Here is a 26154-nt window from a genome sequence, read left to right as displayed (position 1 = left end):
CTCATTCCTCATCAGCATGTTAAGTGATGCTTTTTGTTGTTGTTTTGTTTTCAAAGGAGAATAGTGGTGAAAAGGGCTAGAATGCTGGGAAGAAGGAGTCGGGCTGAAGCCAGGTGTTCTGCCCACTCCGGACAAACTTCCTACGTGTTTGCTTTCACCACCTAGATTGAAATGGCTGAGCATCAATCATGCGTGCACTCAAATATAAATACTCAAGCATATTCCAAAGTAAAATATAAAAGGGATCTGGACCCATTCAGTGTCTCAAATTATCTGCTCCAGTGCTCCCATCCATTAATGTGGGTAATAGAGAGCTGACTGAAAAATGCTTTCTATTCAGGAATGATGAGTTAGGCTTTCCGTCTACAGAAGTGACTATAGTACTTACTGAATGTGTTGAATGCCACCATAAATCCTTGCTGAATGGAGACACAAATAAATGGTCACTTTCTGAGGTACTGAATGACTTCGGAAAGGAGAATGAAGTAGGCCAATTATTCAAAATTGAAATCTTAAGGGGGAAAAAACCCACTGACTTGTATCATTAAACAAGCAAAAGAATTTTCTAAACAGCAGTAGTCAAGCCACCCAGACTGGACTTAACTTCTAAATATTTATGAAACATTTTCTAAGAAAGCACAATACATAGTCTATACATATAAAAATTAAAAACAGATTCTGCTTGAGAAACCATTGATAGTGTACATCAAAAGGGGATCTTTAAGGGAGAGCTATAAACTAAATTTAAAGATTCTGTGACCTAGAAGGCAAGGCCATTGATTACTATTTAGAATCACTGGCTGTGTGGCCAAAACCTGTATTCTGGCCACGTGTAGAGTGCATTTCAATATAAATGTTCTCAGGAAGAAAAATCCGAGTAAAATATAAGGTCAGACTAGAGTTTCAGTTCAGCTTGCCCTGCCTCCATCTTTCCTTCCCTCACATTCTGTCCTTCTCAAGGGGAAGTTCTGCAAAGTATGGTATGGTACCTGGTCAATACTAACACAGGTGATAGTAGTTCATCTATAGCTTTAGATTGACATTTGAAAGTCAATAAAACTATGGCATAAATGTGTTGCACGAATAAAAGACCTCTGAAAATGGCAGGCTAATGGCTGCGTGTGCGAGGGATGGCGAACAGGAGAGGTAGGGCAAGAACACACTCTGTCTCAGAGTGAGAAATAACATCAGAAATCCCCCAAAAGGTGAGAAGACACCAGAGAAGGGCAGACACGAAGACAGGGGAAGCAAAACAAAGAAGCCCCTGAAGCCTTGCTTTAACCGGGCGCTCCTTGCCAGAGAGTGGAGTCCCAGAAGCAGCTTTCAATAGAAAAGGCAGAAAGGAAAGACTTCCTTCCCACCCTTGGCACAGCAAACAGCCCTCACAACCGCAAATTCAACTGGAGGTTTTGATGAGATAATAATTCTTCTGGAGGACTGGTCAGCAGTAGAGAGAATCCTACTTTTTCACAGTAGGGGATTAGCGGAAAGTGGCCGGGTACCATATCGGGGGAATCTATTGATAAAACCGAGCTACCTAGGGGGTCTGAGATCATGGATATCTCAGTGTGCCCTGTCATAGACCCTGCATAAAAGGAGATTCAGGGAGGCAATCATGAGAAGAGAAGGCCGTGGATTGGACAAATGTTGCAGAAGTCCTGGACAGAAGTAGAGAAAATCCTATTTTGTCACACTAGAGGACTTGAAGAGGCAAGGAGTGGCTAGGTAACACACTGAGATAAAACTGAGCTATCCTAGGGGTATGAGATGAAGGAACATGTGCCTATTTCACCTGTTATATATAGCCTCTGGATAAAGGATGGTTTAGAAAGCCAGCGGTGAGGACCAGGGCATCACTTGGGCAAAAGTTACAGGTATCATGATACTTGCTCATGGTGGAAACGGCATCGGGAAAATTAGCTCTAATCTCCACTGTCTTATCATCTGAGACTTGCCATAGATTTTGATAGTGCTGAGCTTCAGTCCAACAGGTGAGTCGAATCTAGAGCCACCTGTCTGGCTTTCATGGTTTCTGAACCAGAGAACTCTAAAGTTCCAGGGATGTTCACGGCATTTATACTGTCTTTTTAGAATGACAGTTAATAGTCAAGATGCCTTCATACTGAAGAGAACTGTCCCCCTGCCGATATCTATCTTAGTCTTATGATGGTTGTGTCACATTCCCAGAACCCTGGGAAGACTCCTCAACTAAAATAACCAATCCCAGGGCTAGGGTTTAGGAGTCTCTGAAGGGTGACTGATTGTCTAGCCCACTGAATACTCAGCTAAAAGTGGCCAGCAAAGACCCTTACCAATAAAGACAGCTCTGGAGAACATCAGAAGCTTTTTCTGATACAGAGTCAGCAAGACTACAAGCTGCAAGAATGACAAGAATCACAAGTTCAACTGCCCCCTCTCATGCATGTAACTGACTTTTGAAACCAGTGAGAAGCGGTTCCAGAGACTCAGCCCTCTTGTTTCTCTTCCCTCCCATATCATTCCTTTCTAGTTCTTACACATTCAGCAGAAACTTCCTCTAGTATATTTTATTTTTTATCCCACATCAACAATTCATCTAACTTTTATGCATATCCCCCTATCATATGTTCTGATCTCCATCATTTGCACTACATTTCTTAAAATCCTGACAACCACATTTGATTTAAAAAACATATATTCTTGTGTCTTATTTTTTCATTCTCTTTTCAACATTTACTAATGTTGGTTTGGGACTGTTTCTCAATTACAAAAGCTTTTGGGTTTTTTTTTTTCATGTTTATTCTTATCCTCTATTCCCTTTCTACCAAACATGTTTCCAGCTCTTCTTTGTTCTTTTCCTGATACAACGTGTTTTTCCTTCCCCTCTTTTTCTCTTCCATTTCCTTTACATCATTCATTTTCAGTTTCTTCATTATTCTGAGTAACTAATGTCTTTGCGGACATTCTGTAATAACTCTACCAATCTCAGTTCTTTGTTAATTTAGTTCATAATGGCCTATGATTTGCTCTAAGTTTATTTCTCTGTTCTTCATGTTTTGATGACATTGCTGCTGTAGCAATATATGTCCTCCTTATTCAGAGGTACTGGGGTTTGAAGCTTCATCATGGGCTGCTCTGTAGGAAGCCCCCCTCTAAAAGATTCAGCAAGGGTATCCAAACCATCAGTGTTGCAAGTATTGTCACAATGCAATGAAGGAAATATGTATACATCAGGCAGTCAGTTCCTCCTAAGAAACCACTCTATTACTAAAGGTCAAGCTATTGAAATAGTTAAAATGTTAGATTGTGGTTCAGAAATTTTTCTGTGAAGATGAGCAATGCTCTGAAATAGAACACAAACAAGTAGAAGAATTCAATCCAAAGCTTAGAGAGGAAAATCATCATATGGATGAGAAAGTCAGCAACATGAAAGGAAAATTCAGCAAGGAAACTAAGATCCTGAAAAAATAAGGTAAAGCAATTCAAATATTAGAAATAAAATAAAAAGTATTGTGGATGAGGATAAGGTTGAAGAAATTCTACAGTGAAATATTAATAAAAAATAAATGAGCAGACATGACCATAACACATAAGAAATGTTGGCTATTACCAAGAGATTAACCTTATGAAACTACAGACTATAAAAGTCGAGATAAACAGTAAAATCCCAGAGAACCAGTTTAGTATGATTCAGCTGTTAAGAGTGTTTTCCTTAAGAGGACCCAAATTCATTTTTTGACAGCAACTATGTTGGATGGATCACCACTGCACATTACTGCATGTACATATAATTTAATAATGTCTTCTGGCTTCCAGGTGTACCTACAGTCATGTTTACACACACACACACACACACACACACACACACACACACACACACAGCGAAAGAGAGAGAGAGAGAGAGAGAGAGAGTGTGTTTTAAAGAGAAACTAATGAAATTAGAGTCCCACAGGTTCCGACAATAGAAAAAGAAGCAGATATTTAAAACCAAAAATCATTTAGAACTCAACATCATCCCACTAGGGGAGAATCTCTCTGTGACATGTTTTAGTCGAAGTGTCAAAAGTATAAAACAAACCGAAAAACTAAAAGTTTTAAAAGAAAAAAATATCAACTGATAAACTATCAGAATGATGTCAGAGCTCTCATCAGCAACCCTCAAAGCCAGCAAATCTCAGAATAATAAACTTCAATCTCTGAAAGAAAATAATTGCCAACCAAGAGTTCTATACCCACCAAAACAATTTTTGGGAAGTGAACACATGCTCCCATCTGTAACCTAGAAGCCATCTCCAATAGATAACTGCTCACAAAGGAAAAGTTAGCATTCTCCAATAACATCTCTCTGGGTATATATACCACACTTAAGGGTAGGTTCCATGCCCATTGAGAGATGGCCATCACAAAACAAACCCAATGTTATTTTTAAAGATGTTTTTTGCTTTGTTTTGGCATTTTTAAAGGTATTTTGCTTTTATTATAATATTGTTTCTAATTTAATGTTTTTATGGATTTTGTGTTGCATGTGAGTATATATGCCTGTATTTCTTCTATTTTTAAATTCTGATTTTTTTCTGTTTGTTTTCTAAAGAGTGAGAAAGTTTTCTAAAGAGAGAGAAAGAGTTAGGTGAGTTGAGGATCTGGGAAGATCAAAGGAAAACTACATGTCCCAACAACAACAACAGCAACAATGAAACAAAAAGTAAAAACAAAAACAAACAACTAAACAACAGCAAAGATGCATTCTCTGGTGATTTCTACCAAGAATTGAAAACATCAAACCAATGCTCTTTAAACAGTTTCACAAAGCAGAAAGAAAAGGAATAATACAAACTCATACTATGAAGATGCTTTTCATTTTATAATAAACTTCTTTAAAAACAGTACAAGGAAAGAAAACTATCGATCAGTTTCACTGATGAACATTGAGGTAAAACTTCTAAATAAAATTCTTGCACATAAAATTCAGGACCCATCAATCCAACTGTGCATCATGACTAATTACCTTTTCTTGTATAGTTGTAAGATTAATTCAACAAAAGCAAATTAGTAAATATAATTTCCTATACAACTAAACACTATGACAGAAGCCATATGAACATTTTATCAGATATAGAGGAAAATAATCTTTAACAAACTTCAACATTCCTTAACAAACAAGGAGAAAAGGCATATATCTCCCAACAACAAAGACTACACATGAAAATTTTATAATAAATATGATATTTAATGGAGGAAGTAACAGCATTTCTGTTAAGCTATGGAATGTGACAGGTATTTATAATATTGAGAATTTTCCAGTACAGTGCTTGAAATTTTAGCCATATGAACAAGAAATAAAAAGGACATAAATAGTAAAGGAAGAAATCAAATTACATCTGTTGGCAGGAGACATGAAATGTCACTTGAGATCTGAAATATTGTACAGGAAACTCTTAGGTCTGATAACACCTTAAGTAAGTAGCAGAATTTAATACCCCCAAAAAGATTAAGTAACTTTTTTATATGCTAAAAAATAAAATAAAAATGTTTATGAGAAATAAATCAGATGAAAAGAAATTACCAAACACAATTGTTTCAAAAAAAACATGAATAAACATAACCAGAAGGCAAAAGACCTCTACCATGAAAAGAATAACATTGAAGAAAAAAATTGAAGATGTTAGGAGGCATCCAATTCCCAATGATTGGCGGAAATTATACTGGGAAACTGGTTGCATTACTGAAAACAATCTATGGTTTCAAATCTTAATGTAAGCCTTGAACCTTTAAAAGTGCCATAGATACAAAATATTTCAAGTTGTATTCATAGGCAAGAATTTTCTGAATTAGATTCAAACAGTGCAAAAAATTTCTCACAAACTGATGAATGGGATCATGTGAAAGCAAAAAGCTTTGTGTAGTAATCAAAATAATAACCCCAGTCAAATGTCAGTCTACATAACAGAGAGGAAATTTGCCAGTGGTGTATCACACAAGATCTTAATATTCAAAATATAAAAAGAGCAGCAAATGTTAAACAACACACACACCAAACACACACACACACACACACACACACACAGAGAGAGAGAGAGAGAGAGAGAGAGAGAGCCCTCTACCATAATAGAATGCAAATGGCAGAACCAACTGGAAAGAACAAAGTTAGCCTGTTGTAGAAAGAAAACATTAGTGGAGGAAGGTTGTAGAAAAGAAAATGAGAACAAAATATAATCACACAACCATGCACACACACATGCACACATATACATACAAAGTGATGGTGAAACCCACACACATGCACACACACATGTACACATATACATACAATGTGATGGTGAAACCCATTACTTTTCTTGTTCAAAATATTTAAAATAGGGATGAGTAAAATCCCTAGAAGATCTTGTCTTCTAGAATCTAGTAGAAACAAAGTTAATTTGAGGTCATAGACACCCATAGCTCTTACAGGACAATCTATTTCAGTTGCATTATCATATATATATATATATATATATATATATATATACACACACACACAAACATATGAATGAAGGGCCAAGCTAGAATGTCAGTCTAAACCCTGCTAATATAACAATTTATAGGAGAATATAAATATCAAGTGCATAAATCATTTGATTAAACCCTACTACATTTCATACAATTGGTGTATCTATTTGTAAGTGATGCCATTTTGGCTAGCTTGCATATATCATAGATTATTTATTCACCCATTTTCTCTATCTGACTTGAATTTACATTGTCTTGCTTGTTTGTTCAGATGGCTTATGATAAAGAGTAGTATATGCCCCAGTAATTTTCTAAATGTCCAGTATAGAATGTTATTGCTATGAGTCCTGGATTGTGACATTCCAAAGGTCAGAGCTGATTTTTGTTCATGTATGTCATAACCACCATCCAAATGCAGTTATGTAGACATGTGTTCAATTAAAATGTAATGGCTAAATTGTATTTCAGGAGCTCATGTGTTGCTACTGGTTACTGTAAGTGATAAAAGACTGGGAGCATCAACAGCATCATGTGCCATCTGTGAGACAGTTGCTACTACAGGTAAATGACAAAAGATGTTAGAGAGAAGGAGGGATGGGAAGAAAAATAGTGGATAGTCGATAGAATGTGATAGAATTTCTTCTGATAGAAGAAAGGAAGGAAGAGGGAGGTAAAGTGGGAGGAAGGGAGGAAGGGAGGAAGGGAGGAAGGAGTGAAGGAAGAAAGCAAGGAAGAGGGATGTGAACTGGGAGGAAGGGAGAAGGGAAAGAGGGAAGGAAGGGAGGCAGGGAGGAAGGAAGGAAAAAGAAGGAAGGAAGGAAGGAAGGGAGGAAGGAAAGGATGGAGGAAGTGAGAGAGGGAGGGAGGAAGAACAGATAATTGTCTGTAATATATTTCACATGTACTCTTCTGCTGGACTATTGTGTATGGAGATGGCTCAGTAACACTTTTCTAAGTCCTTTGAAATGTGAATCGCATCAAATAATGGATTAATACTTTAGAGGACCTGCAGTTTATTACAGGCAGTTCGCTCACCTCAACTCATGTACCATACTCTCCATGAAGCAGTACTTTTTCCAGTCAAGCATGGTGGATTTCTATTCCGTCAAGCCAAAATGAGGTAGAAACAAGAGTGATGATAATTTAGGATTTGTAGCCTCTGACACTCATAATGGTAGAAAACATATACTGAAAAATAAATTAAAAATCTGTACATCTGTTTTAAATATGTTTGAACCCACAATAAAACCTTTCATTTAAGATTGAATATTGCATTCTCATTACTTTTCTTGTCTGTCAACTCACACTTTAAAAAATTCCTATTATCCTGCAGTGCTAATTTTAGTATCTTCTCAGCCATTAACCAGAACTTGTTATTAAGTATTATTAAGCATCGAATATTAGTGATAATAAGGATTATTTACCATGTCTAATGGCACGGCCTTTTCTTTCTTATGTATATATGAAATTAAAATTTGGTTATGTAATACTTTCTCTGAGATAACTACTTTTCCTGAAAATTGTCTCAGTGATTCCAGCAGCCCCTGTAGTGCTGCTGTAGCCTGCTACTCAGGATCTATATTTCCTGGAATTTGAACTGGGAATTCAAGCTAGGATTCCTGTAGTAGCTGACTGGGTGTTCTCCATCATACAATAAAAGTGAACATTAGCTACCTGGAAGCCATAACACATAAAGAAGCTTTCATTAAATAGTCTACTAAATCTATATTGGCTTTTTGCTTTGATCTTATAAATTTTTATTGTTATATAGAGAATAAATCATTTGAATGGGAAGACATCTTATCTTTTCTTCAGGAATATTGGTACTCACAAGGAAATATAGCCAATTTCAGAAAGAAAATTTCCATTTATGTATGTCAGAGGATTGAAATATTTTTAAAAGTTTATGCTATGATTTACAAGGCAAATTATAACTATATTTACTGACTACCAACAAAACTCAAGATCCATTTGCTTCAAAGTTAAGTATGCTATCAATCCAAAGGAAACCTCCAACAAATTGTTCTGTATACAAAACAAATTTATTTCGGGTCTACCATAGATACCCCCTTTTGGCAAGTTATGTGTTAGGATTTGTATGCCATATTCAATTAACATAAACTAATTATGAAAATATGTCAGTGAGTAAGAAATTCTTCCTGCAGGGCAATGCCTGTAATCTCAGGACTCAAAAAGCTGAATCAGGAAGATCATGAGATTTAAAGCTGGCTCAAATAAAGCTTTAGGCAGACCTAGGCAATACGGTGAGACCCTGTCTAAAAAATATTGTTTCTGATTCTTATAGAACGTGGAGTTTTGGAGCAGGTAAAAAGATTCAACAGATGTATGAAAATATGTGACTGAAGAACAGTCACTATCTGGGAGTCTATGGAGGTGGAAGGATAAGGGACTACCTCCTGAGTAAACAGTATTTAAGTTTGGAGGATATGCCAATGCTGCAGTAGTAGCACTTAAGATTTTGGAGGAAATGAACAAGTGTCTAAGTGGATTTAAGACTCACTTAATAGGGGTAATTCATGTCTGATAGTTTAAAGCTAACCAGCTACTTATGGCGAGTGAAATTATGGACCCTAGAAGAGGACCTACTACTACTATCACTTCCTAAACCAGTGGGATTTCTATGTGCATTATAAATGCTCATTTTCCCCCATCCTTCATCAAAGAAGCTTTTTCTGAAGCAATCAAAGACCATTACAGAAATCTAAAACTGGTCAAAATGCATAGAACAACAGAGTATGAGGTGCACAACCACAAATGCTATATCTACAGCAGTACCCCATTCAACTAAGGCTTAGAGTACAATGCAGAAGACGGAGCGCAGACATTTTAAGATCCGGAAGAGCAGAAAATCTGCTGTGAGATTTTCTGTATACATGCCAGAGAAGCTGTACCCATGAAGTATCAACAATATGCTTCCCTAAACAAGATCTCTGTAATATCAACTGACATGCCAATGGGGAAAAGGGAAGTCTCATAAGGTCTCTTCCTTAAATAAAGTGCTGAAGTCAATTAATGGCTCTGTGAGAGGAAGAATCAGTCTTCTCCTGAATGGCATACGTTTGATATGTTAGCCTATCCCAAGTAATCAACCTAAACATATACATCCAAGCAACAGTAAATGGTCTCAACAGTCTCTCTCTCTCTCCCTCTCCCTCTCCCTCTCCCTCTCCCTCTCCCTCTCCCTCTCCCTCTCCCTCTCCCTCTCCCTCTCCCTCTCCCTCTCCCTCTCCCTCTCCCTCTCCCTCTCCCTCTCCCTCTCCCTCTCCCTCTCCCTCTCCCTCTCCCCCTCCCCTTTCTCTCTCTCTCTCTCTCTCTCTCTCTCTCACACACACACACACACACACACACACACACAGAGAGAGAGAGAGAGAGAGAGAGAGAGAGAGAGAGAGAGAGAGAGAGGATGTGACTGTCATCTCTGAGGCTTACTAATGAATGAACTCTGTCCTAGCTCTTTCTGAATTCTGGCTGGCTAGTTCAACTCAGCTGTTCAGGCTAAAATTCCTTTCCAAGCTGACTGATTCAAACTGACTTCTCTCAGCTTCTGACTAAATCATTTTGCCTGACCTCAAACTAACTCTGGCCTTCTATTCTAATCTTCTGGTTCCTTCTCATTCTTTGGCTCGTTCTGTCATCACCTGGAACATGTCTCTGTGAAATTGTCCCAGTAAAACTGCCTTCCCTGCCTCTCTGCACTACTCTGCTAAGTTACCACTTTTTCCTATCTATTCTCATGAGAGTTGGACATGTCCTATCTTTGACTCATTCTGTCAAATCTTTCACTGATTTGTCCCTTTGTCTGTCCATCAATTAGATGTTCAAACATGGTTGCTTCGTTCTATAAACTAACTTTACACATATTGTTTGGAATTAAAGTTATATGCTAAGGTCATGTCTGTATTCCAGCCAGAAGGATTAAAGTGGTGTCATTTCAGCCTGATTACACAGACCTCAGACCTAGAAGGTTTTTGGATGTGAACCCTTGCCAGAGCAGCCACAGTGCTGGATTAAAATTTATCTCCAGTGTGTATGTGTGTGTGTGTGTGTGTGTGTGTGTGTGTGTATAAAAACAGTAGTTTGAGAGGTCAATAATTTAAGGAATAATTAGAAGAGGGAGGACTGAAATTTTATTAATACTTTCCCAACTGTAAAGTTCTCAAATAAATACTTAAATTGAAAAAACATAGAGTTTATTTAGAAAAAGTAGAGGAAAGCATTCTGAAGAGATGACAGTCGGCGAAAAAGAGATTATAGCTTGCTGTAAGCATGAAAGGGTCCAGTCTCTGGTAGGAAAGATAAAGCTGGAGAAAAGCAGGGAGGTTGGCACAATAACTAGGAGATCTAAGCTACACAGAGAAATTGTCCTGTGGTGGACACATGATCGGATAGATGAGACATGACCTCATCTATTGTTTTTAGGAGAAGGAAGCAATTAACAGTCTACATGTCACCGAAGAATGAAGTGAAAACATAATGAAGACTGTTGGGAGGTAATAGAAAATGGAACAAAAATTTTTTTTTATAAAATAATAAACAAACAAACAAACAAAATAGGCATGGTAAAATGAATTTGAAACAAAAGCAGAAGGCAGATGTAAAGCCATGTGGTGTCTGTGAAGCAGAGCCAGACTAAGAAGAAATGCCTAAGAACTCAGGTTGTACACCAAGAGAGCTCATCAGACTGTTCTTCTGTGAGAGAAACGATGGCTTCTATTTCCTTAAAAGACGCATGCTAATCATCTAACACTAATACTTCTCTCAATAGCTCTGCAAGATATTATTATTACTATTATTATTATCGTTACCACTTTAGAATGAAAAGATATATATATATATATATATATATATATATATATATATATATATATATGGAAGAAAAGAAAACTATACCTACCATAATCCAATAAGCAATGTAGAAAGAGCAATACTAGCATGAAGAAACTTTACACAACCATTCATGGAAAGACTTATTTTAGAAATTAGTCAATTTACACTTTTAGGATGTAGAGAGAAGTGATATCAATTTATGCCTTTGTATTTTCATTACAGAGGCACAAAATGGACATGCCAGAATCTTGATAGCAATTGCTTCAGGAAGATAAAATTTCAAAACAATTTATTTGCTTTTTACAATTTTGTGCAGTCGTTGCATATTTCATATTGTACTCATATAGAATGAAAACAAAATAGAGCACTTGGCTGTAGATAGAGGAAACAGCAAAGCTGAATACCCAGAAAGACCATAGAGTGAAAGCTAACACTTGGAGTAATGCAAATGTGCTTTCCTCTTCTGTTTGGATGAAGGGAACAACATTCTTCAGTAAGATCACACATTAAGTTTGAGTTCGTGGTTTAATAGGTCAGTTTAAATAACTAACAATATTCCAGGAATCGCTGGTCTTGCCAGGTGACTCTTTCCCAATTTACCTACATCTTCTATACACAAGAAGTCATTGCTTTTAACTAGAATGATGAGGGGATTTAGAGGTAGTTTGAAGGGCGGAGATGAAAAGTTCTAGCTGTTCTAGTCATAAGCTATAAATACATTTTTTAACTATAAATAACACATGAGCCCAATACTAAAGGAGAATAATATTGGAGTGTAGTTCAAAGTTCTAGTAAGGGATAGCATTTAGGAGAACAGCATGAGTCTTTAGCCACCATGAGAAAGAATTTCTTTCATATATTAACCTTCATGGAAAATGGGCCCAGGGCCTTCCCCATCCAGCCAAAACTCAGCAGTGATCTTTGTCATGAAGAACAGAAATGCCCATAGGTGCCCAGCTGGGAATGAGAAAGGCTGTGTTAGAAAGGAGTCTATTCTTTCCCTTACAACTCTCTCACTGCAAGAGTAGAAGTTCATCAACATCTGGAATCAGTATCTTGGCTGGGTCAATGACCTACTCATGAAGGGCAAAAGAGAGGAAAACCTATATGATGACATCCTGGGCAGCCAGAGAGCGGCATAGACACAGTGTAACCCAGTGGGAGATCTGCTGACAGACAAGCCTGGAGGTAGTGTATTAATAATTCTAAAAATAAAAAGAAAGAAAAACTAAGCAATAATTGGACTCATAAAGTTCTTGAAAGAAAGACAGACAGGGGAGGCAGAAGGACATGAAGGGTGGATGGAGGGAAGGAGGGAGGGAGGGAGGAAGGCAGAGACATAGGTTGTAGGGAGATGTGCTGGGTGTATCCCCAGGTGAATATTAGTGTGCAGTTGGGAAATGGATATGATCAAAACACATCATATGCATATATTATATTTTCAAAGACTAAATAAAAATAGTATTTGAAAATTTCCTGGTAATTGTGGAGACTATATTTCTGATATATACCTTTAATCCTAGTACTCCAGAGGCAAAGGCAGGCTAATCTCTGTGTGCTTGAGTACAGCCTAGTTTACATAAAGAGTTCCAGGACATGCAGAGCTACATAGGGAGATCTTGTCTCAAAAAGCAAACAAAGAAACCGAACCCCAAAGCAAAGGCTGTTCATTATGAATGATAGACGGCTGTAGTACCTTTGTAAGAAGTAGGGTTATAAGTTACTATATTTTATTAATACTTAAACATGTGTCATAAAGAGTACTAGCTGTGTTTTCAGTATTGTTTAGAATTATATATTGTAAGGGTGGGAGTTTTAATCTGATTAGCTTTTCTAAATTCTCTAGTGAGCAAGAGTAGGCAATTCATTTGAGTGAAGATCAAAGGAAGAGGGAAAGAGAAGATGAGAGATAGGGAGAAGGGGAAGAGCTTCATTAGACACAGAGAATAGAGAAAGGGGCACTTATAGCTCTTCAATCTGTTCATACAGAAGTAAACAATCCTTTACTGTGAAAATACAGAGATGAAACCTTAGACCTGCAAGGAGCAGGATTGCCCATGAATTCCAAAAGGGTAATTACACTGATGAGGAAAAAGTCTGGAGAACTTTCTGAGAAGCCAGGTATCAGCGGGTAGGACTCTGCTGAATGTCATGCATTCATGAAAGCTTTAGTGTATGTGGTGTTTGCATTATCTGATTTGAGTTTTCAGCAAATTAGTGGCAAGTGAACCAGCCATCATTACCCATGTAGGATTAAAGGAGTGTTTTCCTACTTAAAAGCTAGGCTGGGGTCAATTTTATGCAGTGATATTTCTGTGCGTGCATGAAGACATCTGGAAGTCTGAAGTCTCCATTGTCATTTCCATCCTTTTATGTTTCCCTGTACAAATTGAACACCAATTTCTTCTTCCTGCTAAATCCATTAGAAATTATAATGATATAAGGCTGAGAAGGAAGGATGACATGGTGAGTAACTAGAATTTGAAAGAATATAGAATAACACAAGACCAGGGAAAACATGGGTGGGAAGAATTGTTCTCATCTTCAGAAAAAAGCAAAGCCACAAATGTTTCAGTTGTAAGCATAGGTTGCATTACTTTATTGTGTACATCTCTCAGGTGGATCTGCAATGCTGTCTTACCATAATTTTAATTTCCATATCTCTGATGACTGATGATAATGTCCACGATATCATCAGCTATCTTGTGACAAATTCTGCTGTTGTTTGCTGCTTATCCATTGCTTGTCATTTTTTGATTCATTTTTTTTCCAGAATTTTATATAAATCTTTGTTGATTTTGTGTTGGGCAGACACATCCTTCCTATTTGAGGTTTCTCTAATAATATTTTAATAGGTTCTTTTGATGATCAGACATTCCTCACGCTAATGAAAAAGTCTCCTTTGTCTTTTATGGTTAGTTCTTTTATGTTGCCTTTTCAAAATGTTCTACCGTGAAGTAATTAAGATATTCCTCACGTTGTCTTCTAAGAGTTTAGAGCTGCACCTAAACATTCCAGTCTTTAATCCACCTTAAGTTAAGGTTTGTCAGCATGGAACCTGGGGATCCAAGTTCCATTATTTGGGATCGGTAATTAAATGCAGCAGCATCATTGATAACCAGGCCTGCTCTGCAGTGCAGCGCTCCAAGTCCTGCCGCATTAATTACTGATTTCTATACATGTCAGTGAGTTTCTTGGGGTTTCTCCAATTCTTTGGCCTATTTGTGTCTCTCTGGTCAAACCCTGATCCATCTTAATTACTTTTGTTTCACAACAAGGTCTGATATCTCCAGTGACAAGCTCCCTCTTTGCGCACCCTTTGCTCTTCCAAATACACTTTAGAATTAACTTGTCAAAAATAAAGAAAACCTTTGCATTTACTTTTATTTATTTATTTATATATTTATTTGTTTGTTTATTTTTATTTATTTATTTATTTATTTATTATTTATGAGTGGACGCATTGGATCTGCAAAGAAATTTATAGAGAATTTTTTCTGCTATTGAGTTTCTGGAATCTGTTTAGAGTCACTGATTGGAAAGACATTTCCTTAGGTTAACAAACATGTTTTTTTTTAAATGTAATTTATGTCTGAAGCAGAAGTTAAAGGCATGGCAGGGTGGCACTCATAAAAACACGAAACTCGTTTCTCAGGCTGGAGGCAATGAAGTTTCTAGAGTATGTTCTATAAGGCATTTGTCAGGTGAAACAATTGTTATGTAAAATTTGCTGTTTTGGGGGGTGATGATTAGTTTTGGTGTTTTAGGGAAATCACTAGATCTTCTCTGAATTTATCAACATTAATATAATACACAAGCAATTTCTGTACATTCATATATATTTACTATCCTTATTGTTCTATTTATCTGCTGCTTGTTTTTAGACAGGGTCCAGGCTGGCTGGAAGTCACAGAAATCCTTTGACTCTGTCCTGAGAGCCAGGATGACAGTCATGAATTGTCATAGTGCCTTGTATGTTTAACATCCTTTGAGTTTAGTAATAATTTCTGAACACAATTAGTTCATTCTTGGAAAAAAAAAGTATTTGTCTACAAATAAATAATTTGAGTAGCAATCTCTTCAGTATTACTTATTTATTTCTTATTTTACTCGGTCTTTATACAATGAAGTCATTGAGTAACTGGACCTGAACCAGCCTATGTTTAAGCATGCGGTTTTTCTCATGGGACTCAAAGTTCACTGAAAGAAATTCCCAAGCTAGTTTTGCCCATTCATGTGTCCACATAGGTGAGGTTTACTATTTTCTCTCTGAGGAAGATTAGTAATGCTTTTAATGTAGAGGTTATGGCTCACTGTGGACTGAACTGCCTTATTCATTTGTAGTGCATAGTGGGATCAAATGCACGTGGCTCACCTGGTCAGACTGATCTGACTAGCTCTCTGCTCATGTGGACACAGGAGGCATCCTGATTCCTGGAGTTTAGTTGAGTGAGCCAAGGAATTTGAGAAGGAACGGAGCAGAAGACCTTTTCCACAAAACCACTTCTCAGATTCCTCCATCTGAGACCAGACCTTTATTCTTCTATTCTCCTGAAGTTGGTGGCCACATCCACACTCCTGTGACATGACTATATTAGATAGCCTGAACCTTAGTTTCAGTTCTCTACATTACCCGAAGAGCAGACATCTCTTTTGCTTCACAATTGTAATTCTTTACTTTGTGCCTTCTCTAATAAATTGCACATTTTCTAAGGGTATAATTTTACCATAAAGCTCTTTTCTCCCCTCCAGCCCACTAACTACTTGTATATCTTGTCATAAATCATGGTCACATGTCATATTAGTCTCAAGGGGCTGCCTAAAAAGAAGTCCACATGCAGGTTTGCTAGTCTTTTGTGAACTAATGCATCCTTGGGGATGTGTAGGTACTGTAAACAAAAATGTAGTTCAAAACAATATCACCTTTCCAAACGGGAGAGAGCGGTTTAATGTAACTTCAGATTTCTCCTATAACTGAGAAGCCTTTCAATAACAGGGTGAGCAGAGCCCCAGAAACAACAAATAATAAAGGAAACAAAGCAAACAACACTGAGGTCTGTTCATACACATTAAAAATGGTTGCAGAAAGGGTTAGGGCTCTTTTGGTCTTACAGAATATGTGGTGGCTTCTATGAATTGAGGCTCTCTAAAGATACAAGACAATTTGATCTGTGTATTATGGGCTACACTGCTTCAGTGACTCAGGCACAGTATGCTCAGGAAAGTAGCTATCATTCCACGTGTTGGTAATTTGGGTAATGTGTGGGTGTCACATGACCCCTTGTTTTAGACAGATATCAGATCCACCAAGTTCTGATGGCAGCTGAATGTATGACATGCTGTATCATTTGGCGTATATACAACATCACCCATTAGAAAACAAAAGAAAAACAACAATACCAACATCAACAACAACAAAACTAAGTTCAAATGAAGTACGATTTCTTGTATGTTGGGAAAATTTTGAAGACTAAGGTGTCAAAGCCAGAAATCCCATAATACTTAAAGAAGACTGGTGTTTTGAAGGAAAATGGCCCCCCATAGACTCACATATTTAAATATTGGGTTCCAGGTTTGAGATCAGTTTAGAAAGGATAAGGGAGTGTGGCCTTGTTGTAAGAAGCATGCCTTTGAGGTTTCAAAAGCTCATGCCACTTCCAGTCTCTCCCTCTATTTCTCTGCCTCAGGTTTGTGGCTGAGATGTAAACTCTTAGCTACTGCTTAAGTACCATGCCTGCCTCCCAACCACCACACTTCCCACCATGATGATCATGTATGGGCTGTCAGAAAATGTACTAATTAATTAAAGTTAACTTATGACCCAAGTTAAATGTCTTCTGCAATAAGTCACTTTGGTCTTGGTGTCTCTTCGCAGCAATAGAACAGTAAATAAGACAATGACAAAAAATGGATCTTATTGGCACATAGAATATGTGTTAACTATTGATCAGACTTTTGTGTTTCATTTCTATAAGTTTCAGAAATAAAATAAAAATAATAAGCCGGGCTGTGGTGGCACATGCCTTTATTCCCAGCACTTGGGAGGCAGATTTCTGAGTTCCAGACCAGCCTGGTCTACAGAGTGAGTTTCAGGATAGCCAGGGATATACAGAGAAACCCTGCCTCAAAAAACAACAACAAAAAATTGATAAAATAAAGATAATATTTCTTATATTTCTTATATTAAATGTGCTCTATGCTCTTGTCTATATCAATTTCCTCTTTTGTACTCGGACTGTGAAATTTATAAAGACTCATTCTCCCTCTTCTTGAATCACTGGCTAAGAGAGGTCCAATGAAAATGAGCTTAAGGTTATAACTCTATGGATCCACTGAGTATATTCTTCAGGATAGTGAAACAACTAGAGCTGAAAGTTTTTTTTTTTAATTGCAACTAAGTTTTTTTTAAATTAAATATAAGTATTTATTGAAGTACTAAGTATAAAATACTAGCAAACTTCACCTACCATAAACGAAAAATGTAGAGTAGAGTTATACCAGTGTCTGGAAAGCCCCTTGTAGATTCTGTACTTTATCAGTAATGTACAGCTGTAGTTTGTTGACTGTGTCTTCTTGTAGTCCATTGGTTTTCTATCATTGTCTAATTCAACCTTGAGTCAAAGAGAATAAAATCCAACAATCTAATCCCAGAAGCTGGCCTATTGTATATTTCTTAGAGGCTTCACAGAAATTTTAATGTTATTTAATAATGTTCTTAGTTTTATCAGAAAGATGATTTTATTTCACCCAATTATAATCTCTAAAGAGTTATGGACTTTCCCATTCACCTCATCCTAGGAAAGAGAAAACAAACAAACAAACAAACAAACACACAAAGGGCTATTTTCTTTTATTTAGATAAAAGTTAGGGAAATATTGTGATTTTTTTGTTTTTGTTTTATTTTGGTTTTATTTTTACTGTTCAGACATGTCTCTAAACTGGTTGCTGTGGAATTATTGTTTTTACCACACTCATCAAGTATATTTTTTCTTGGTACCCAAATTACCATGTTACTTGCTCTAATTAAAAGCTTAGGGCCTTCATATTCTGCATGTCAGTAATTCAGATTATAGCAAATGCCAGGAATAGCCATAATATAGGCTTAAACATGTTCCTTACTAGGGATTTATGTCTTCTTCTTTCTCTAGATATGGTAACGGTCAGTCAAACTCAGGCAGTAGTTAACTTTTAGTTAACATTTGTTTATTTATTCCTATTGTTTTATCATGCCAGCTGCTATGCCTATGTACCCTCTATGATTATTTTTTTTTCTACATTGAATAGAAAGATTAGTAAACTTCTTATGGGTCAGGAAATACTAGTGATATCTCATAAGGTTTAAATGAGATATATCATGGATTAGAGAGAGAGCTCAGTGGTTAAGAGCAATGACTGTTCTTCCAGAGGGCCCAGGTTAAATTCCTAGCACCCACATGGAAACTCCCAACTGTCAGCAACAGGAGAATCTAACATCCTCACAGAGATATACCTGCAATCAGAACACCAATGCAATAAAACAAAAATAAATACTTATTTAGACATAATCTAGAGTCCTTCTAGAAGAGGGAATCTCAATTTTTAACCACACCAGATTGGCCTGTGGACAAACCAAACTCATAGTGCATTTTCTTGAGTGATGACTGATGTGGAGGGATGCAGCTCACTGTGGGTGGCACCATGCCTGGGAAGGTAGTCTTGGTTATTATAAGAAATCAGGATGAAGAGGCCATAAGGAACAAGAGAGTAAGCAGCAATCTTCCACGGCCTCTAGATCAGTTCCTGCCTCCGAGTTCTTGCCCTGTTTGAGTTCCTGACATGACTTCCCTTACTTGTAGGGTATGACTCAAAAGTTATAAGCTAAAATAAACCCTTTCTTTCCTAAGTTTCTTTACATCATGATATTTTATCACAGCAATATAAATCCCATGACAACCAAAATATCACATTTTTCTAAAAAGAGAAATGTGTTACTGTGTCATGGCAACAAGAAAAATGACATATCCCTCTTTTAAAACAGGTTGTTTTTTATTAGACATGTAGAGTGTGTTATAAGTAGGTAGGTATATATGATACAGCTAAATATATTCTTTCAAAGTGCTTTTGGCTTCAAAGTGTGTAAATTCATAACACTGAAAACAATGACTTTAGGACAATGAGATGGTTCAATGGGTAAAGATGATTGTCAACAAACTTGCCTAGATTGATCCTTGGGACCCACATATCATAAGTAAAGAATTGAAAACTATGAGTTATTCTCTAATACACATACACTCACACTCCCATCCCCCCCATACCAGCATGGCAAGAATGCTGATGCATATATACATTCACATAAAATATATAAATGGGTGAATAATCAATCAATAAATACATAAATAAATACACAAGTAAAACAAGAGCTTTAATATAAGCCAATATAATGTGTGGCATAGAAGGAAAACTAACTACCTGTGCATGTATTTCTTCTTAAGTATTCTCTATCATAAACTAAAAGCACAAAAAACAACATTCGGCAGTGTTGTCTGTATTTGTCACATATACTTCTTCAAAGTCTAAAGTTCAGACCATGTAGGCTGGTTTTCTCTTTTTGACAGTGAAGTGGTTCTCAGTCCCATTCAGATACCTTCTTCAGATGTTCTATTACTTTAGAAGTGCTTCAAGACAACAATTTTGTCTGCAGAAGTTGGGTATTTGAAAACTGCAAACTGGAAGGACATCTTGATGATCAACTTAAGGAAAAAAAAATGGAACTTTAGGGTGAGAGCAAGGCAACACAAACCCAAGATGAGGTCAGAGGTTCATACACACAGTTTCCAAGTCCATGTCAAGATACAGTAATAGTTTAAAAAATAATATTAGGATCCAGCTGCTCACCTTTACTGTAAGAGAAACTTTATGAAAAACAAACAAAAATATTCATGATTTCTGACTGGCACTGGTCTAAGCCTGTCACTCAACCTCAGACAACATGAGCTCCGTGGCATCACAATTTGGATGTTATTATTTATCTTCTCATTATTTCCTACATAGGATTAAAGATAAAAGAGTGAGAGGCATCCAAAATAGCATTCTTCCTGCTTCATAATCCCGCGTTTTCTCATTCATCAATATAGGAAATACAGGGTCTATCAACTCATCTTCTCCTGGCCACATTCCTACTCTAGGGTAACTCCGGAGAGCAATTGAGTATAAAAGTTCTCTCTATACTTTGCATTTTGCCTTCTTAGTGTGGATGTGTCTCATCCTTCTTCCTCACATCCCTTCTTCCTTCACTTACACTTTGGAACTTCCTCTGGAAACCTGCTGTCACAGAACAAGTCCTGATGAACTGTCACCACAGGACAAGTGCAGTCCTGATGGAGCCTTAAAAACCTACTGCTGTAGGTTTAGAGTCATGTGGGTCTACATGACTACACCTTTGATCCTATTACTATGCATTACTCACGTTAGGAGCCCTGCCCTTCTCAGAATTACCTTCTAGGAGAATTTCAAGACCTGACAGATTCCTAACTCTGGAGATCAAACATTCTGCATGGTTCAAGGACAGAGCATAACTTTTAGTGCCTTTTCTAGAGTATGAGATCCTTATTTGAATAATCAACTAGATGGTCTTTTTAGCTGGAGATTCCCATTTGTCTTCAATGCATATGAGAAAACTCAAAAGTAAAATGAAGGCTACAAGACAGAACCCTGAATCCAGACACTGGCTTTCCTTGCTAGTCTTGAGAAAGCTCGTTAACTGGGGCAGCTGGAGCTTAAACTGAGTTGAAATGAGTCGAAGTATGGGCGAACTGAGGAAAGAACAATGGTGTAAGGGGAAGAAGAGTGTGTTACACTCAATTGAGGTACTTCAGACCACATCATTTCAAAATAAATCTATCTGTCTATACCATTCTATCTCAGCATCCACTGTAAATTTGATGTTGGCTATTAAATCTCCTCCCTCTCTCTGGCAATCACATCAATATCTGCCCAGGCTCTGTAATGGCCACTATAGAACTCTCCACCCCCAGCTCCCTCCACAAATAAGCAATTAGTTCTCTATTATTCTCTGATCCAGCTATAATGAGAGATCGGAATCAAGGATGCTTACTGGGTTACTTTGCCTTAGATTATCATTGCAGCCCTTTCTTTTTAATATATTTACTTTTTCTTTGCAGTGCTAAAGATAGGACACAGGGACTCATGTGCACTGGGGAAGATTCCCACCCTGCCTGTGGACACCACCTCCCCATACACCCACAAATAGAGGTAATTTAAAATTTGAGCAGAATGCTGTTGAACTACTGTTGTTATTTGAGGGGTCTCTCCCAAAGTCTAGCTACAGTGCAGAATTGTTCCCTAGGAAACAGTATTAGAAAGTATTTTGGTACTCTAGGATGTGAGTCCGGGTTGGAGGTCCTTTAGTTTGGAGAGTTTCGCCTTGGGAGGCTTCAGTCTGTATCCTGTCTAATGATGTGTAGCTATCTGCTGCTCACCTTTCCCAGCCATTATCCCTGTCAAAGCAATCAAGCAATGAGGTTTCATATGTCCCAACATAGACCACCCCAAATCAGCTGATGCCTTCTTTCTCCAAGAAATAAGGCTGCTCCCTACTACAGCTCTCTCCACAGAGAAAACATGCTACAGTACTGCAGTGTTGAGGAAGCTGGGCTCTTTCCCTTATTACTGAAACTGTAAGTAAAGCCTGTCTTCTCTCCCTGCAGCCCAGATTGAAAGCAACTTATCACCTCACAAAAGGCCCCTTCTGTTCTTCCTGCATAGAGACTAAAATACAATTTATTGATCTGTTTTTGGTAGGACTGACCATAACAACTCCCTTGTATATACATAGGATTTTATGTTGTGTTGAGGTTTGGTCTGTTGCTATGCATTCTAATGCTAAATACTGACATTTAAGGTCTGGCTGGCCCTTACCAGCACATCCTCCTGTATACCATGTGATGCTGTGTAAATGTTGCTCCCCAATTTAACTGGTAAATAAGAGATTAGACCCTATGATTGAGCACTAGAGGGAGAACGATGGGACTTGAGCATCAAGTGCAGGGAAAGAGCAAAGGAAAGAGAGGAGGAAGGAAGAAGTCACTATGGGGTAGGTGAACCTGGAGCATGTGTCCATGACAGCCAGCCAGTTGGAGTAGCAGTGGTGCAGGTAGAACGTGGCCAGTGATGTCTCAGGATTATTGACAGTGATGTAGATAAAAATAACATAGAAGATTGATTGATATCTGCCCAGCTCTAATGCTTTAAGGCTTATTTTAAATATAAAGGTTTTGTGTCTTTTATTTGGGAGCTAGATGATACAAGGCAAGGTAGAAATCCCCAAATAATACTTGCCACAACAATGTTGTCCTCTCAGAAGCCTTTTCTCAAGTATTTGTTCTCCTTGAGGTATTGTTAGGTACCCTTTACACAAGAGCAAGAGAGACAGAAATGGCCCTCGCTCTAATTTTCCCAGAGTAGTGTACTCTGTGCTTTGGTGGGCTACAACGAAGTGGAAAAACATCTGCTATAAATCACCAAAGTTATTTATTCAAATCTCCAGCAGCAAGGTGGCACACCTCCACTGATTGATTGTGCAGGGTTCCCCCTTGCCGCTCATGTTCCTGTGGAGTCTCATTAGGACCTTCCTACGAAAAATATCTGATCCAGCTAAATTTTGGAAAAGGAAACTATTATTCGAGGAATTCATTTTCAGCAGCTGAATGCCTCAGGAAGTTAGTAATGCCCTGTGGAGCCTTCTGCCTCTGGTCCTCTCATTTGAAACCAGCAGAGGTTGGAACAGTTCTTAGTTATTAACATCTAATGGCTGTTTTGTGACTTCTGAAGTGCTTTGGACTCCTCCTTCGGAGTCCCAAGGAATGGAAAGATACTTATTTGAATTTAATTAACTCAGAGGAGATTTGGCCCAAAGGATAACAAGTCAATGCACTTGGTACCGAATGTTCCTACATCTCCCCTAAAACTTTATGATATATTTGTTGGACTAATAATTACTGGGAGTGTATGGAAAAAGTCCCATCTAAGAAGCAAAGCCAAGTGCAGGAAATATCTGTCGCCACTGCTCTCCCTCTGTGCTATGGCCATGCGCTCCCCTTTGTCTATCCTCCTCTTTGCAGTAATCCTCACACAGAAAAAGCCTCTGGTCCAGATGAAGGCCCCATTACACATGCAGAACAGGAAATGTCAACAAAGGAAACCTCCAGTTTTTACATTCCCTTCGGGTCAATCTCACATCTATCTTTTCTTCCTAAAAGTGTATATAGAACTCTGTAATTTAGAAAGGTATTCCTACGTTAGGAGTCTTCTTTTTTTTTTTTTTCTTTCTTTTTCCAGACAAGGTCTTGCTATATATCAATGACAAGCCTGGAACTCACCATGTAGCCCAAGCTGACCCCAAAATAATGGTAAATCGCATGCTTCTTCAAATTGTGGGTCTGGACCACAAAGCCTACTTTCCTGACTACCCTCTCTTTGTCACTTCCTTGTTACCACGCACACTCACATCTAAACTGGAAACCAGCTCTATGTGCACACACTGTGAATACTATAGATTCTATGTGAATGTGATAGACCCTATAGATGCTGCACAAGGTTCCACACATCTGCAGATTTGTTCATTAACGAGTGCTTGTTTCTGATGTACTGTGTCAGGTGTGGTGCTAGGCCAAGCAAGGCAGCAATGATCTCTGCTCTGAAAGACCTTTCAGTACAACCCAGAGAGGCATTTATTCACTGGCTTGGCTACCACATGAAACACTGTGGAAGACATATAATGCAGGTGTCCTAGGAGGTTCATAAACAGAAAAGGAATCATTCTAAGAAGAGGAATGAAAACTGCTTGGACAAGAACAATAGCAAGTGGATGACAAAAGGGAGGGGACATCTTCACAGAGTTTGGAGGCAGGGTCAGCAGTGGATTATTTGCAGAGCAATTAAAGGTACCCTGTTGATTTATCTTTAGGCAGATTATTGGCTTTGCTGAATTGAATCTGAAGATGGGGAAGAGAAACAGGTGTAAGAGAAACAAAGGCACGAATAATAATGGGAGGACAGAGGGACAGAGAGTGAAAGCATTCAGTTTGCTTAAAAATATGTCGACTTTAAGAAGACATAACCATTGTGGATTTTAAATTCAAATGAGAGTCTGAGAGCATCTCTAACTGGAAGAAAGAATAGAACTTCTGTCATCCTGCCTCTGTACACATTTTAGATATTTGCTTTTTATTCAAGCTCTTATTCCTTGAGGGCTTTGGCAGCTTACAAGGCCACAGAGAATAAAACACGGTAAAGTAGAAACGGAGATATTAGGATGACATGCCATATTTATGGACTCTTTCTGCAAGTGTAATGGTTATTAGTTTCTGCTACATACATTCCTGGAAATTCTAGATCTCATTCCATCAAAAGTTTATATATTTTACCTTTCTGAGCTACCTTAGACACTGAAGGAAATTATTTTCCTCTTTAGATAGTTTAGGGTCTCCCCCCCAGCTCCACTCCTGTTTTCAGCTAAAGGATCATAGTCAGTTTTTTAAGTTCCTTGGTTGGTGGTGAGGTGTTACAAAACACACAGCCTATCACCAGAGAAGCTTAAAAATGTGAGACAAATCCGAACCTGTTCTGGGGCAACTCAGTGCATTTCTCTGCTCTGCTAACGAGCTGCTTATTAGCAGATGTTTTCCTGCCTTAGCTGGAACTAAGCAAAAGCGGAGAGCCTGGAGTCTTAGAATGTCTGGTTTGGCTCTGAGAGCTGAATCTACAATATTGTCCACAAAATGGTAAGAGAGAAACCAAATCGGGAAGTCAAGGTGCTGCCTCAGGAAAGATATTTCATACCTCCACATGATTACTTCCATTTCTAATAACAGCCCTTGTTGGTATGTTTGTGTCAAATACAGAATCTAATTATGCAGACCTAACTGGCCTAGAACTGACAAGGATACACCAGCTTCTACTCCCTGAATGCTAGGATTAAAGGACTGCATCATGAAGCCCCAGCTCCAGTTCAAACCTTTATTGTAAATGTACAATTTTAAGAGAGTCTATGGATACGAAACAAGTGTCTGTGGACTCTTCACCTCAGGCCTATCTAAAGGTGACTGAGGTGATGATGGGATCTAGTATGAGTCAGAAGAGGACAATCCCAGATGAAGTCTAGCCAACTCTAGCTCAGATGTGACAATGGAGAACAAAAAAGGAAACAAGAAATACAAACATAGAGGAACATTCAGAGAAGATGATGTAAGTACCTCATTGTGCTGGATGGACCCAGAATTTATTTGCCATGAACTTGTTAAGAAACCTGGTAGATTCAAAGGAAGGAAGGAAGAAAGGGAGGGTGGGAGGGAGGGAGGAAGGAGAGAAAGAAAGAAAGAAAGAAAGAAAGAAAGAAAGAAAGAAAGAAAGAAAGAAAGAAAGAAAGAAAGAGAGAGAGAGAGAGAGAGAGAGAGAGAGAGAGGGAGAGAGGGAGGGAGGGAGGGAGGGAGGGAGGGAGGGAGGAAGAGAGAGAGAGAGAGAGAGAGAGAGAGAGAGAGAGAGAGAGAGAGAGAAAGATCTTTGCTTGTTTTATAAACATCTCTTTTTTTTATCATATATGTTACTTAGATGAGAGATGATTAAAGATATCATTTCAGTATCCTTAAGTATATAATTCAACCATAGCTTGTTTCACCAGTAGACTTTAATGGGTACTTGACCTCAAGAAACTGTCATCAGACAACACTTCTGAACTTGAATGCGGAGGCTGTAACTAGATAGGAGGACATAACAGGACAGGAGTTTATGCATCCCTTCCACAGGCAGGAAGTTAGCAGACTTTAGACATGTAATTAAAGCAG

Source organism: Mus caroli, unplaced genomic scaffold (assembly GCF_978045245.1).
Source record: "Mus caroli unplaced genomic scaffold, Mus_caroli_1 scaffold_10, whole genome shotgun sequence".
NCBI lineage: Eukaryota > Metazoa > Chordata > Mammalia > Rodentia > Muridae > Mus > Mus caroli.
This window is presented reverse-complemented; position numbering follows the sequence as displayed.